The sequence below is a fragment of the Acartia tonsa genome, chromosome 3 (assembly GCF_053477335.1).
Source record: "Acartia tonsa isolate MP-2025a chromosome 3, ASM5347733v1, whole genome shotgun sequence".
Classification (NCBI taxonomy): Eukaryota; Metazoa; Arthropoda; class Copepoda; order Calanoida; family Acartiidae; genus Acartia; species Acartia tonsa.
The window spans coordinates 2,351,646-2,366,590 of record NC_137262.1 but is presented as its reverse complement, the minus strand read 5'-3'; the positions used below and the strand labels follow the sequence as shown (position 1 = coordinate 2,366,590).

Sequence of the window (14,945 nt, the reverse complement as noted above, 5' to 3'; positions counted from 1 at the left end):
CTTGCTACAAATCAAATTTCAAAGGACCTAGGAAATCTCCTGCAGATCAAGAATATTTACCCCTTTACCCATTGTTGTATACTATATTTGTGAAATTTTTTATGTAGATTTCAAAAATGATGTTGATTTTTTTAAATTTTAATTATTTATATGTTTATTTTAAACAAAAAATTTAATCAACACAATTCCACAATTATCCGCCTTATTAAGAATTATATGCATTTTTTACGAAAAACCGCTGACAGAAACGGTTCTTCATATGTTATGTTCGGGTAGTTGATTTTGAAGATCAAAAATTCCATATAATTTTTAAAACATCTAAACTTTTGTCTTTTATCGTTGTTTTCCTTGTGAATTAGTTAAAAAACAAAATCTACAAAACATTATCCCCCACATACTATTTTTATAAAGTTCTAATTATTGTCGTCTGCTAGAAAAGTAAACAACAATGAAAATTAAATTACATGTCACGTTTTTCCTAGCAGTCTAACTAAAACCAAATCATTTAAATTCTCGCTAGTTAGTTCCTAGTTATTTATTACATTTTTGATTAAAATAAAAAGATATGAAACGTTTTTAAAACATATATGATAATTAGTTAATTTTCATGATTTTATTTCTGTACGTACCTAAGGCCGGAGATTGCTTTAATTTTGATGAACTCTTTATTTAATCATTTTACTTTAATTATTAACTAGCAGCTACGGCCCTAAGGGCTTATATGGGTATTTGCAGTAGTGTGGGTTGAATTTGACCCCCTATCTCCCCTCTATTTCTTTAGTTTAAACAGTAAAATAAAAAATCCCACTAAATATATATTTCTGGGAGGGGGGGGGGGGGGCTAGTTTTAAACCTTCCCAGGACCTATAAGACGCTACATTGGAATAAAGTACCATATCGGTTCAGTGGTTAGTGAGATCCTTCGTAACACACACACACATTTTCAACATTTTTGGTTAAAAAAAGCGGGTTTTAATCTTATGATTGTACATATCTATATTCGTAGAAAACTGGATATAATATGATGCTAGACATAGTTTTTTTTTGTATGGATGAGAACCGGTTCCTATCCACCGGATTCGAATGAATACGAGAATTAGTTTTACCAACTATTGTCACCTTTTAAAAAAGACTTTCATTGATCCTAAGATATTTTCTTTGGCATGAAATTTAAATATCTACTTTTTAATGCGTCTTCGCGCGCTACTTAGCTACATTTAAAACACAATATATTTTACCTCGTACCTTATTAACAAAAAAAATATTTTAGAAAATAAAATGTGCATTATTTAGTGATAAGCCATCTTGTGAAATGACGTTAATTTAAAGATAGTTACAAGTAAGTATCATTATTTTTTTATACCTTTCTGAAAATAGGCAAATAATTTTCACCTACTCTATCAACTAAAATTTTGTTGGGCTTTCTGGTCCTTTGTATGTCCCTTGATAGCCAAATAGTATGGTTTGTTTAGTTTTAAAATTGTTTAACCGAGCTTAAGCAATCTAGAATACTACGAACGTCCATATATATACGTACATCTCTCCGTCCGTCTGAAGATATGCGGCATAATACATAGAAAAATAGATTCACAAATTGACTAACAAACGAATATTGACTAACAATGCCTACTTTTTGCCCGTTTGACCAAGGAATCGTGGTATAAACCATTATGTCATAGAGGACAACTATATCCCTAACATTTTTAAGCTAATGTTTGAGAGATTGTATGTATAAAACGTTGTGTACCAATATTATATAATTTCCAGTCCAATGTACCCCTCTCTTCTCCTATGATTAAGTTTTACTAATCTAATCACCTAATAAATGTAAATAATATACCTATGCACTTGAATTATGTAAAGTAAAAAGAAATTCTACTTCCAAACTAAAAGAAAATTTTTTTTTACTAAATGTTTTTTTTACTAGTGTGCCCCGCCAAATTGATTAAGGGGGGGGGGGGAGTTTTGACACATTTGCGTAAACCGTGTGTAAAGGCTTTATCTTTGCACTGAGAAGATAGGTTGTTAAAGATAAAATCATTCCTATATGATGAATTTCCTCCAGATTTAAGATTTTTTGGATAGGTCTCCAGGTTCCGGAGCTCTAGGCCTCCAGATGGTCTCTATTTTTATTAACACACAGTTTATGCAGATGTGACAAAACTTCCCCCCCCCCCTTAATTTCTATTGTACCAGATATTGACTTTAAAGAGTTTTTTTTAATGTCACATAAAGTTTGGTTTAAATATAATAATACCATTAGCTTCCGGAATGGGAGTTTAGTCCGATATCAACAGTAACATCCATGCAATTAAAATTTGAAAGGCCTTCCCCTTTTTTCACCTAAAGAAATACTATCCTGGTGAAACCCTGTGCACGCCACTGTTTAAAACTTAATATTTTGGCTTGATAGAGCATCAATTACTAACCCTAGTTTTTGAAATCACCCATAGAGAAGAAAATTAATTTTCCTAAAATATCAATTGTAAAAATAACCATGGATTATAAAGGGATAAAACAATGGGCTATAAATTGATATGCATCCCCAAAATGATTATGAACAAAATTACCCTATCTGTAGATTACCTCTGATTTGAAACCACAATAAATATTTAGTGTAAGTATAGTAAAGTTTTAAAGTAATGAATAAGTTAAGTTTGGGTACTGCTGTAATTTAGAGTCTTCTGTCCCCTCCCTCCTTGAAGAAATAAGCATGTTTTTATTTATCGACAAAAAACTAAATGCCTACCTATATAAAAAATTTAAGTAATAACCTCTAACAAAAATAAACTTAGCCTTTCTATTTCAGAATGAGGTGGAATGGAGGCAGCAATCTACGTAATGTCCTGGGTTACCGACAAAAAAAGGTACCTTTTTTATTTACCTTTAAGATGATTACATTAATTTTCGGTTAGGTTTTATTGATTTTAAGTTTATTTGGGGGGAGGGGAGGGTATGATACTTGACCTATTTTTATTAGAAGGATCAAGCTACTCTTCAGCTAGTGTCATTTATGTATATCTCTTAAAAACAGACGGGATATGTAAGATATACCTACGTCTTACAAGTACACTAAATTTTGCCACTGACTGTTCGTCTATCAGAGACAGTTGCAATAAATTTTTGGTTAGTTTTTAATTAATTTTGAGGTTATTTTAAAGGGTGAGGGTGCTGTATATTATTATTGAATTTGTTTAGTCTGCTTTTACACGAAAGGACAGTAGGCATTTTTTTCTCACAAAGGCATGACTTTTCATGAAAACTATTTAGTTTTCATTCATGGAACTACTACTTTCTAAAAAACTGAAATCAACTACTTTACTAAAAATTTTGTTTTAAAAATTACAATAGATGGTATTTTTTGTGCCAATTGCTGTAAAAATAATTTGCAGGCAGCTGTGATCATTGGTTATCAGTTACACAGCTGCTGTACATGAAAAGATACCTATATCTTATTTTTAGGGTGTAGTAACAGAAGGGTTCGATCCCGGTGGAATAGAAACTTCGTATACTGACTGGTTAATGGACATCATCATCGCTTCTCAGAGGTATGCTAGGGTCATATTTTTTTTTTTTTTTTGGGGGGGGGGTTCAGTCATAGTTTTGTTGTTGAGTGCCAAATTAAGGAAAATACCCTTTTCTGAACAGATAATGGGATGAAAAATCAAAGTAATGGGTACATTATTTCCATAACTAAACTCCAAAGAAATTTTAAAACATTGTTTTGAATTTTTTTTTCAACCTTATCATCAAATACATTTATCCAATAACTAAACTCAAGAAAATGTAAAAAATACTTGAAACATATCTTCAAAAATCAAAATTATAACCGTTACGGACTGGTGGACGGACGAACGGACCGACCGATTATAAAAAAAGCTTCGCTCTTAAAAAGATGTTCTTATTATTTCATTCTTTTTTTTTGGAGGGGAGGGATGGGTTGTAAAGTGTTGCCTCTCATGTAGTAAGAATCTTATCTCCACATATGCACAGCATACCTTTTTATTACACAACCTGCTAATGTTGACAGTGCCCGGGAATGAGTGCTGCAGTTTTGAGCCAATGCATTCCCTCTATTCTATATTTCATTGCAGATGTCAACTTTCAGTCAATAATTTTAAAAGTAAGGCTTATTTGAATGTATTTAAGCCAAAGGTGAAAAGTAATCAAATCAATCTTCATTTTTTATTTTAGTTTTATAAAAAAAAGTTTAACTTTTAAAATTTTGATTAGGGGGGGGATTTTTTTTCTTAGTGCGATTTATCTTGGAAAGGTGGTGGTACCCTCCTTCAAAATAGTTATAAACCTTCCTAGGACCTATGAGAACCTACCCAGAAAAGGAGAACCATATGGGTTCAGTGGTTAGCAAGATCCTTTGGTACAAACAGACAGACTGACAAACATCCTGTTACTTTATTATGCTAAATTTTAGCTGACACTCTATATTTCTGAAAGATTATTTGAATCAAATTCTTAATTAACGAAAAAATGTTAATTCTTTTTATTTTCAGGTTATATTTTGAATGCAACTTCATCTCTTGGACAGTGTTAAAACATCGAACGACTATTTGCATATTTTTGGAGTGATTAATAATTTGAAGTGATATAACATACTTATCCCCTCAAAGCTGATTTAGCATGCCAGTTGCCTTAAATAGGAATAATGTGAAACTGCGAAGAATGTACGCTCTAGTCAAATACTGTTAATTTCCGCCGAATTTATTTTGCTTTTTCTTGTCAATTTTAACAATTTTGAATCATTTTAGACAATCTTTGTTTTCAACAACAAAAGGGGGGGGGGGCGAAAGTGACACTTTTTGTAACCAAAACTAAAAGTCAACAAAGGAACTCAACTAAAAAAAAGAGTTACAGGTCTGAGATTTTGCATGGCAGTTGCTTTATAGGGGTACAATATGGAACTGTGAAGAAACGGCGGCGCAACCGCCAAAAACCGCCGTTTCCCGCCGAAATTTTTTTTGCCTTTTCTCGGCGGTTTTCGGCGGTTGCGCCGCCGTTTTTTCACAGTTCCATATTGTACCCCTATAAAGCAACTGCCATGCAAAATCTCAGACCTGTAACTCTTTTAGTTGAGTTCCTTTGACTTTTAGTTTTGGTTTCAAAAAGTGTCACTTTCGCCCCCCCTTTTGAATTATTAAATTTTTTTAATATGTTTGAGTATTGAAAACATGTGTCAAAGGAAAATTTTATAAAAAAAGAGTATGTCTTGGATGATTCAAAATTGTCTGATTTAGCAAGAAATGGCAAAACAATTGGTGGAAAATTGCGTTTTACTTTTAGGTTTGGTTTTAAAAAGTGTCACATTCGCCCTCGCCCAACTTTATGTATTCTGTTAATGTTTTAAGTAAAGTATTTTTGATAATTTTATAATCTTGACTGAAAAATAATTGCAATTATCAAAATCTTCTCAATACTTTTAACTTATTTCATAACTTTTAAGCAAAATTAAACTTCCAAAACTTGTTTGCAATAATTTAACTTTAGTAGGTAATGGTATAGAATCCCAGTTCAATCTTATGTCTTGTCCATCCCCTGCATTCAAGTTAATTTATGTACATCAATTGATATATTATGCCTAGATTTTAGTTGTAGTGAATTTTTTGATATGCCTCATTGTTTTATTATTATTATGTGATTTTAAGTTAGCTCTTTACGTTAATTTAAACAGGCTGTAACTGTACTATCAATCTCAAACTATGTATGCTGATTACTATAAGATTGGTTACGATTTAGGAAGCGTAGCAACGTAATTGTTACCAGAAAGTCCGTTCGTCCATTTAAAATATGCTAATTGTTTACTTTTTTACAACAAAGAGAGGGGTAGGTTTCTGGTAGAATCCGTAAAGTTTATGTGTTATAAGTTAAAAACAGTAGTAGAAAGATAAAAATTTATGTTAACTTTTTAAAAAAATTTGTCTATAGTTCTTTTCAATAAGAAATACACATATTTAGTGAATATTTTCCATCTACTACTATTTTTAAGCCTTAAAACATACACCTTTACAGATTCTACCAGAAACCTACCCCTCTCTTTTTGTATGTCTCTATAATCAATTCCTGAAAATTTAAGTATGTCCCTTAACACTATACTGTATTTTAGAAGTTTTGCAAAAAAAAATACTTACAATAAGGTATTCGGTTTTAAAGTTAGTTTAAAAAAGAAAACTAGGCTTTTTCAATATCATGCAAGAGGAAACCTAGATCGATATGTTTTTGGGATTTATATGATGCCTGATTTTTGTTTTTTAGAATTGTATCATTATATGTGTTGTCGTTTAAAAATATATTATTCATTTTACTAAATTTTAATAAATACCTACCAAACAAAAACTTTATTCTTAATATTTTTCTTTTGTAATACTTATATAAAGAAAAAGAATGTCTGTCTGTGTGTACCTAAACGGATTTTGCTAACTGGTGAATTCTATGTTTTTTTTTTTGCAGTGAAGCTTTTCATAGGATGTTTTCAATCTTTTTTTCTAAAGTTAAGCTAATTCAGGGATGATAGATAACTTCGAATAGAATTAATAGTTATTTCTTGCATCGTATTATAAACGGCTTTCTGCGGATATAGAATGTACAATTATGAGATTAAAGACTAGTTTTTTTTAGCCCCGAGGTGCTGAAGGCACCGGCTAAAAAACTGGTTTTAATCTTATGATTGTACATTTTTATATTCGTAGAAAGCTGGATATAATACAATGCTAGACATAGTTTTTTCGTATGGATAAGAACTGGTTCCTATCCACTGGATTCGAATGAATACGAGAAAGACTTTTAAAGAAGGAAATCAAAATTGTGGAGTATATTTAGGTAATCAAAGAAAGTTTAAATGGCTTCACATTTTTAAAATTTGGTAGGCGTGTTAACCCTTTTACAACCTCATTAGCTACTACGTTTTAGATTTAAGGATTTAATGGTATTGGCAAATGTTTTAAAATTCCATAGAACTGGGTAATAATTCTATTAATACAAATCAACAAAATTTAACCTCATCATAAACAAAGCTATTCGATAATTCCCTTTTTTTTTGCAAGTTCTTATATTTCTGTAACAATGCATGTTATTTCAGATAGTTAGCTGTATGAAAATTCATACTATAATTCACTTGGTCTGTCAAATTCTTGGAAACATTAGAATCATGCAAAAGTAGGATTTCTTAACTCTCCTAAAAAATTAAAAGGTATTCTTCCAGTTTTTATCATCTCTTCTATTTGCACCCCCTCAGCAAAAAGTTGAGCAGAGCACGTAACTAGATGAATTCTATACTTATCATAAAGGCTGATTGTTTTAAAACAAGAATTTTAGTTCAAATGTATTTCTACTTTTTAACTTTCATGGTCCATCTGTAAAATCATGGAGAACTCACATTTAGGTAAGGGAATAGTTATTTCTTTCATCGTATTATAAATGGCTTTTCGCGGATATAGAATATTTTTCAGCCCCGAGGTGCCGAAGGCACCGGCTAAAAAACTGGTTTTGATCTTATGATTGTAATGTACACTTTTATATTCGTAGAAAACTGGATATAATACGATGCTAGACATAGTTTTTCGTATGGATGAGAACCGGTTCCTATCCACCGGATTCGAATGAATACGAGAAATGTGTTTCTTTTTTGTTTAAAGAACCTATTGAATATTATTGTGAAGATTCTGTAGACTAATACATATCCTCTTAATACTAACTTTGTTCGACTGTCTGTTGATTACACTTTTTTCCTATGCATGAGCTTCGCTATTTATGCATGGTTTTATCCTTGTTTATTAAAGATGTTTCATAGCACAAATAATCGTTTCCTACTTCTAAAAAGCAGTCCAACCGCCATGGGTGTTCTATAGTCAATTATGCATTACAAAAAGGGGGCAAAATCGAAAACATGTGATTTTAAACACCTTCCAGCAGTGAACCTGAATATCTTTTCGTGAAAATACTAGCCTAGGTGTAATATACCTAGTTAATTTGACTAAAAATATGGATGTCACATTTGTCCTATATGAAAAAACTATGAAATGTTAGGCATTTTTTTACGCAATATCATCTAATTTTGTAAAGGGGACTATCCACGAACCAGAGCAAGTGATTCTAAGCATCTTCCAGCATTGACCCATAGTATTTTTTTAGTGAATATACTAGGTTTATGTTTAATATTTGCTTTATCGACTAAAAAGTTAGGTTTCACCATGGTTTTATATGAAAAAAACTTTGAAATGTAAAGCAATATCATCAAATGCTTTGTTGAGTTCAAAGGACAAAATAAAATAACACTGCAGAAAAGCATCAAATGTTGTAAATTGCAAGAGTACATTAATTAAACTGTTTACAAGTTACCGACCCTTTTTCTAAATATACAATTTTAATGCTTTTAACAACAGTTTGAACACTTTAAAACATTCGATGATATTGCACAAAACAATACTTAACATTTCAAAGTTTTTTTATATAAAACCATGGTGAAACCTAACTTTTCAGACAATAAAGCAAATATTAAACATAAACCTAGTATATTTACTAAAAAAATACTATGGGTCAATGCTGGAAGATGCTTAGAATCACTTGCTCTTGACCTTGTTCGTGGATAGTCCTCTTTGTTAAAGTACATGAATTTAACTGTTAACAAAATTACATATCTAATACATTTTTAATTGATATTGTATACTTTAGTGTCAAAGCTTTTTAAACTCAACAAAACAATTGGTGATATTTCATCAAAAAATACTAATGTCATAGTTTTTCACATATAAAATCATAATAAAATTAAATATTTTTAGTCGATAACACTATATTAAGCACAAACATAGCATATTAAAAAAATTACTATAGTTCAATGCTGGAAGGTGCTTGAAATCACTTGCTCTCGTTCATGCATAGTCCCCTTTCAGCCTTTTATCTTTTATAGTAGGCGAGAAAATAGCATTTCCCCCTATCCATGTCTAACGGACGGGCGGACATTTGGAATTATAGAGTAGCTTCGCTACTAAAAACATAACAATCATAAAAAAAACTTATTACATTATATGTAAAATTTATTCATTTTATGTAAAACTAAAGTATTAGGAACTTTATATTAACAATAAAAAACATACATAACAAGAATAAAACTACATAACAAAACATGGGGGTGGTCACCAATGCCGCTTTGCATCTAATATCTTTTGCATTTAAGTTGCTATAATGAAGTAAAACGCGGAACATTAAAGTAAAGGCGGATGAACTGAAGTTTATTTTGGCTAAAAGGGAGTTTGCAAGAAATACACCGCTCAACTGTTGAATGACCGCCACAATTAAGAGCCAATATCCCAAATGTGAAGCTTTTAGCTTCATTAACAAAAACGTTGGATGACGAAAAGAAAAAGAAGTATCGGGTTTCATTATATATTCACAGTAGTTTTCTCCTATGTCTAGTCCCTATGGGGCCAATTTCCTAATCCTGCTGCGGGGCAACCATTAACATTTACCTAACCTAAATAACCTATCAAAAGCTACTGTGATATACAACAAAACCATCTACTTTGTTTTCTTTCCCTGATCCATAAATGTATAGGAATCTTCAAATGATATTTAATGTAGATGACAAATTTTTAAGTTTTCCAGTACTACTAAAAGAAATTTCAATATTAAATTATGTCCGGTAAAAACAATTTACAGTATTTGAAAAAAAAAATTTCCAATGGATAGGGAATTTAAAAAAATCATGTGGTATGACTTTATTGAAATATAAAAAGAGTACCTATGTATCTAAAAATAACAACAAAAAGTGAATAATCCTGGAATCTTATTATTCTCATTTTCAAATTTTTAATGAACTTGTTTTTAATATGTATGAAATTCATTTAAGTAATAAATATTCATCAGTTCTAAAAAATAATAAGTAAGACGAATGGTTAACGGACCCAACATGTAAAATCCTCAGAATGAAAAACTCAAGGCATCAAACTTTTAAGGGGGGGGGGGGGGCGAAAGTGACACTTTTTGAAACCAAAACTAAGAGTCAACAAAGGAACTCAACTAAAAAAAGGGTTACAGGTCTGAGATTTTGCATGGCAGTTGCTTTATAGGGGTACAATATGGAACTGTGAAGAAACGGCGGCGCAACCGCCGTAATTTTTGTTGCCTTTTCTCGGCGGTTGCGCCGCCGTTTCTTCACAGTTCCATATTGTACCCCTATAAAGCAACTGCCATGCAAAATGTCAGACCTGTACCTAACTCTTTTTTTTAGTTGAGTTCCTTTAACTTTTAGTTTTGGTTTCAAAAAGTGTCACTTCCGCCCCCCCCCCCTTTATTCAACGTTTCGAGGGCAAAACTGCCCTCATCATCAGGTACTAAACAAAAAAATAACAATTAAAATTTATCAAAATATGCATTTTAAAACAATTATTACTTAATATATGTTTTATAGGCATTTTTACATATAAAAAAAAAGAATTAAAATTCCCTATGGTTACACATTGATAACAAATAAAGTGAATAAATAGGATATATGTTTATACAAGGTTAATTAAATGCAAAGTAGGGCAGTTTAAATAACAAAATAGAATTAAATTTGAAATTAAATCTTACTTTTTTTCGTCCATGTACATTATTAACAAAACACAAATTGAACCTGGCAAATTTTTGATTGATTTTTTGTATATTTTTTTAAAGTTGGACGGTCAAATTAAACAAGTTATTAAATCATTTGCTCTAGAAAAAACTTCAGTATAGGTGCTGCTTTGCAGATCAAAAATAATAATTTTCACTTAATCTTTTTACCTACTTAAAATAAGATTTTTTCCTTGTTCTTACATTTATCTAGAAAGGTTAAGAAACTGAATATCACCCCTCCCCACTCCCCCCCCCCCAAAAAAAAAACTATACAAAAAAAGAGGTTGCATTGCATTTGTCACATATTATGTGTTAATGATGTCTATTTTCAATCAATATTTACAGCATGGTTAAAATCACTGAAAATATATTATACAAAAATTCATGATTTGTATATTTTTTTCAAGCGCCGCAAACCGATGAATTTTTTTTTATTGTCTTTCAGCCAGGTAACTCCGTTCACGGCCATCCTGGTTTCACTAGCCTGAGATTAAGAGTAAGATCACTCTTCTCTATGCTTGCGGATGCATTTATCTGTGTCCTGAAAATAAGTATATACTTTAGTCAAATAAGGTCAGAAAATTCAAACTGCTTAATATCTGCTGGATTAGAACTAGTTTTCTGCCATACATAAAAAAATCATGTTGTATAGCATCGTATCACAGACAATTTTTCCACAATTATTAAAATAAAAATCATGAAATTAATACTAGAATTCAATCCCCTCTGGCCCCTGGGGTTTAAAACTGGTTTTAATCTTATACTTTTTTCATTTGATATCCGTGGAAAGCTGTCTATAATACGATGCGATGAATAACTATGATCTTTGCATGAAAGTTACGCTTTTATCTGAAACCTTAGGCATAATTTTTTTAAGCAAAGCTTTTCTATAATTAGGGTCGGCCCCCAAAGACGTCCAAGCTTTTTTTTTAGTGGGGGGGGGGGGAGTTTAAAATGAAAAATTTGGGTGGCCGGTTATCTTTTTAAGTGGAACAGTTAGTTCATTTCGTTAATTTAGACATGTTATAATTGACCTATAGATTTCAAACTTTGTAAGGGAAATGTAGAAATCAATCGGTTCAGTTGTTATGTACCGAATTAATGTAATGTTTTAGTTTGTCAGTAAATATATACTGGATAGAGTTCCTGTTTTTTAGGAAAGCTTCAAATAAATCCGGGATGTTTTATACTTCTTCATATTGAGATTTAAGTCTTAAGGTGGTTTTAATAAAGTAACAGGATCGCAGCGATCGGCTCCCTAGCCTAAAACCTAACATAACCTAAAATAGTTGTTGCTGTTGGGGGGAGGGGGGGGGGGGGGAGTACTCAAATTTTCAAAATTGAAAAGCAAATTTCTAAGAGGAGAACGCCAAGCGAAGCACTGAAACGGTAGGACTAACAGACATTTACACTTGTAAAATTTCAGAATAATCAGAATATAAAAGTATAAGAGTCGACGCAAAATTGTAAGTAATTTTTTTGAAAAACTGCATGATACAGGATAATGTTTATGGACATACTTACATTTTTAGGCCTTGATTATAGAGTTGCTCTGCTTATAATATTGTACTTTGTTGTCCCAGGAATTAATATACCAAAACTCAAATCAAATGGATAATCACATCACATAAAAATTTGTTGTTAAAAAAGTAGAAAAATAAACATGTTTAAAATGGACGTACAGACATTCTGCACTGGTAATGACTATAGAGTTGCTACGCTTTATAAATCGTACCTAACCACTAGAAGAATCACCATGCAAAGTTTGAAATCGATAGGACAATTCTAACATACCTAAATTAACGAAAAAAGCTATCTATATCGGGTGGACGGACGTATATACGGACAGACGGACCTACCCTAATTATAGTAAAGCTTCGCTTTTAAAAATAGTATGTGTCAAATTCACTCCCCCACCTCAAGTGCCACTAGAAGCCTCCAGGGGGGCGTGGTCGCTAGTAAATAAAACATAATTGTTTAATTAAAAACATTAATTTGTTCGTAACACAACTATTTTTCAACTGGGGGTTGTCAGTAGGTCTATCTGTCCCTAAAAGATTAGCAATAAAACAATTATACTTCAATCTTGTCAAACTTGTTGATTTATAAATAAACTTACCAAGGAATGACTTATTTCTTTTACTGATCTGGTATCATTCTTGCTTATTAATTTGCAACACAGTACACCTAAAATAAATACAAAAAAAACTTTAAAATGAATGTTAACAACCCTTTCTAAATCAGTTGGGAGTTTGTTTGCCTGTATGTATTAAGAGATATTATGTTTGAAGCGCAAGTATCTAATAGTTCGAAAATTTGAAATGTCAAACTTTGCTGCACTGGGGGGGGGGGGGGGGGGGCTGTTCGGGAAGAGTTATTGATGCATTGTATTATAGACTGCTTTCCGCGGATAATTAAAAATTAAGAAAATTAACTAGTTTTGTTAGTCTCGAGGAGCCGAAGGCATGGGCTTTCAAAAGTAATATTAATCTTATGAACTTTATTTAATTATACAAGGAAAATTGTCTGTAATACAATGCTATTTACCTATTTATTTTTTTTAGTATGGCTAAAGTGAGCTGGGTTGTAATCCATCGGATATTAATCGGTTTCAAAGCAATACTTGAAAATAGCTTAAATCCTTCGTATAACTAGTAACTGAATAGCAGAGCCAAATTGGTCCAGCGGTTCTTCTATAAGGGCGGTTAGGCGTTATCCTCTTAGAAATTTTTTTTTCAATTTTTTTCAAATTTCAACTCTCAGTTATGTGTCATACCCCATATGTCGAAAGTCACTCAGTTATAGCCCTCTACATTTTATACACAGAAAATAGGATAGAAAAAACAAGGGGGGGGGGGGGCAGGCATTCAACGCCACCTCCCAGCTCATCCTTCAACCATTAGGGGTTGATATTACAGATAGAGGGTAGTAATAATTAATTAGATTTATTTGCTAAGAAGAAAGATCATAAAATAGTTACTTAATTTTTAAGTTTTAACCTTAATTCTATCCTATTATATAAAGTAAGCTTTTTTTTTGTCTGTGGAGAAGGATCTCGCTAACCGCTGAACCGATATGGTTCTCCTTTAGAGTGAAGCTTCTTATAGGTCCCAGGGTGGTCTTAGGCTATTTAATTTTTATAAAAAAAATCGTTGTAAGGTTTTAAGTTATTTTTTTGCACTTTCATGTCCCTTCTAATATCCCTAGATACTAGGGACGCAGCCGCTAGTATAATATAAAACACCAGTTTATGAAGAAATATTTTTGCGGATATAGTCCTTTTCGTGGTAACGCCCCTTAAGGAGCGATTATTTGAATTTTCACAGTAGCTTTCCTCCTATTTCTAGCCTCTCGCGGGGGACTCTAACTTTGCGGGGCCAATTGCTTAAACTTGCGGGGCAATCACCTAACCAAATATAACCTAATCTAAAATAACCTATTAAAAGCAATTTTAAAAAGTCAACGAATCGCCCCTTAAGGTGCGATCTCACGAAAGGGACTATATCCTTTTTAGATACTTTAATATATAGTAATTGTGCCGGTTATCCCGACCGGATATCCGGTAATTTGGCCGGATAACCGGATATTTGCCGGATAACCGGATATTTGCCGGATATCCTGTGTTGGCCGGATATCCGGTATCCGGCCAAAAAAATATCCGGCCCAACCCTACTTAAAACTTTGGTACCAACATGTTTTTTAAAAACCAGGGAGGTAGGGGGACATAAAACAATAAATTATACTAGTACCAAAGTACGAAGTTTAATTCAAACACCAGAGAGGGAGGGGACATTGGGGTTGACTCTTAATTAAAAATGTACCCAAAGTTTTATAAAAAATTGGGCTAAGAGAGACATAGAACTTAGTTTTACAGGTGCCCGGCCAAAGGACAATTCTAACATGCATATCAACGAAAAGAGCTAACCGTTAAGGCTACGTACAGTACAGACAGACCAATCCTTATTATAGAAAATATTAATTACCTAGCTATATACCAGGAAAAAGAACTGTGTTCCACTACATGTGCAGATTAGCGTTTATGAAAAAATATTAATCTGAAAGAAAAACAAATCAAATATCAGACAATAATAATAAAGTAAAAGGATGTTTATTTGTTCGTACGGTTGTCTGTTTGTACCAAGGGATCTCGCTAACCGCTGAACCGATAGGGTTCTCCTTAACAGGGTAGCTTCTCAAAGGTCCCGGGAAGGTTTATATCTAGTTTTTGGGAGAAGAGAAAAACAAGACTTCCGGAAGTTCCAACGCCCGAAAAAAAAATTTAAAACTTAAGTAAAATAATGGGTTTTGAGATTCATCTAGAGGCCTCTAGGGGCGTAGCCGCT

General features: G+C 32.3%; 2 long non-coding RNA genes across 21 annotated transcripts; one reads left to right on the top strand and one right to left on the bottom strand.

The window, feature by feature from the left end:
* The first annotated feature begins 1,229 nt into the window (after positions 1-1,229).
* On the top strand, positions 1,230-6,348 carry LOC145313041 (uncharacterized). 18 transcript variants are annotated; one of them, XR_013877219.1, is made up of 6 exons: positions 1,230-1,339; positions 2,810-2,867; positions 3,463-3,548; positions 4,512-4,736; positions 5,253-5,689; positions 6,268-6,348. It is a non-coding gene; the product is annotated as an uncharacterized LOC145313041 (long non-coding RNA). The 18 variants fall into 18 exon arrangements; XR_013877217.1 differs by having other exon boundaries at positions 1,240-1,339; positions 4,512-4,682; positions 5,299-5,739; XR_013877220.1 differs by having other exon boundaries at positions 1,240-1,339; positions 6,220-6,348.
* Positions 6,349-9,009: 2,661 nt separating this feature from the next.
* LOC145313046 (uncharacterized) lies at positions 9,010-14,677 on the bottom strand. 3 transcript variants are annotated; one of them, XR_013877223.1, is made up of 5 exons: positions 14,586-14,677; positions 12,722-12,789; positions 10,876-11,143; positions 10,579-10,621; positions 9,010-10,340 (listed from the first exon to the last, which is right to left on the bottom strand). It is a non-coding gene; the product is annotated as an uncharacterized LOC145313046 (long non-coding RNA). The 3 variants fall into 3 exon arrangements; XR_013877222.1 differs by having other exon boundaries at positions 9,010-10,621; XR_013877224.1 differs by having other exon boundaries at positions 9,010-10,621; positions 10,896-11,143.
* Between the last annotated feature and the right edge of the window lie 268 nt (positions 14,678-14,945).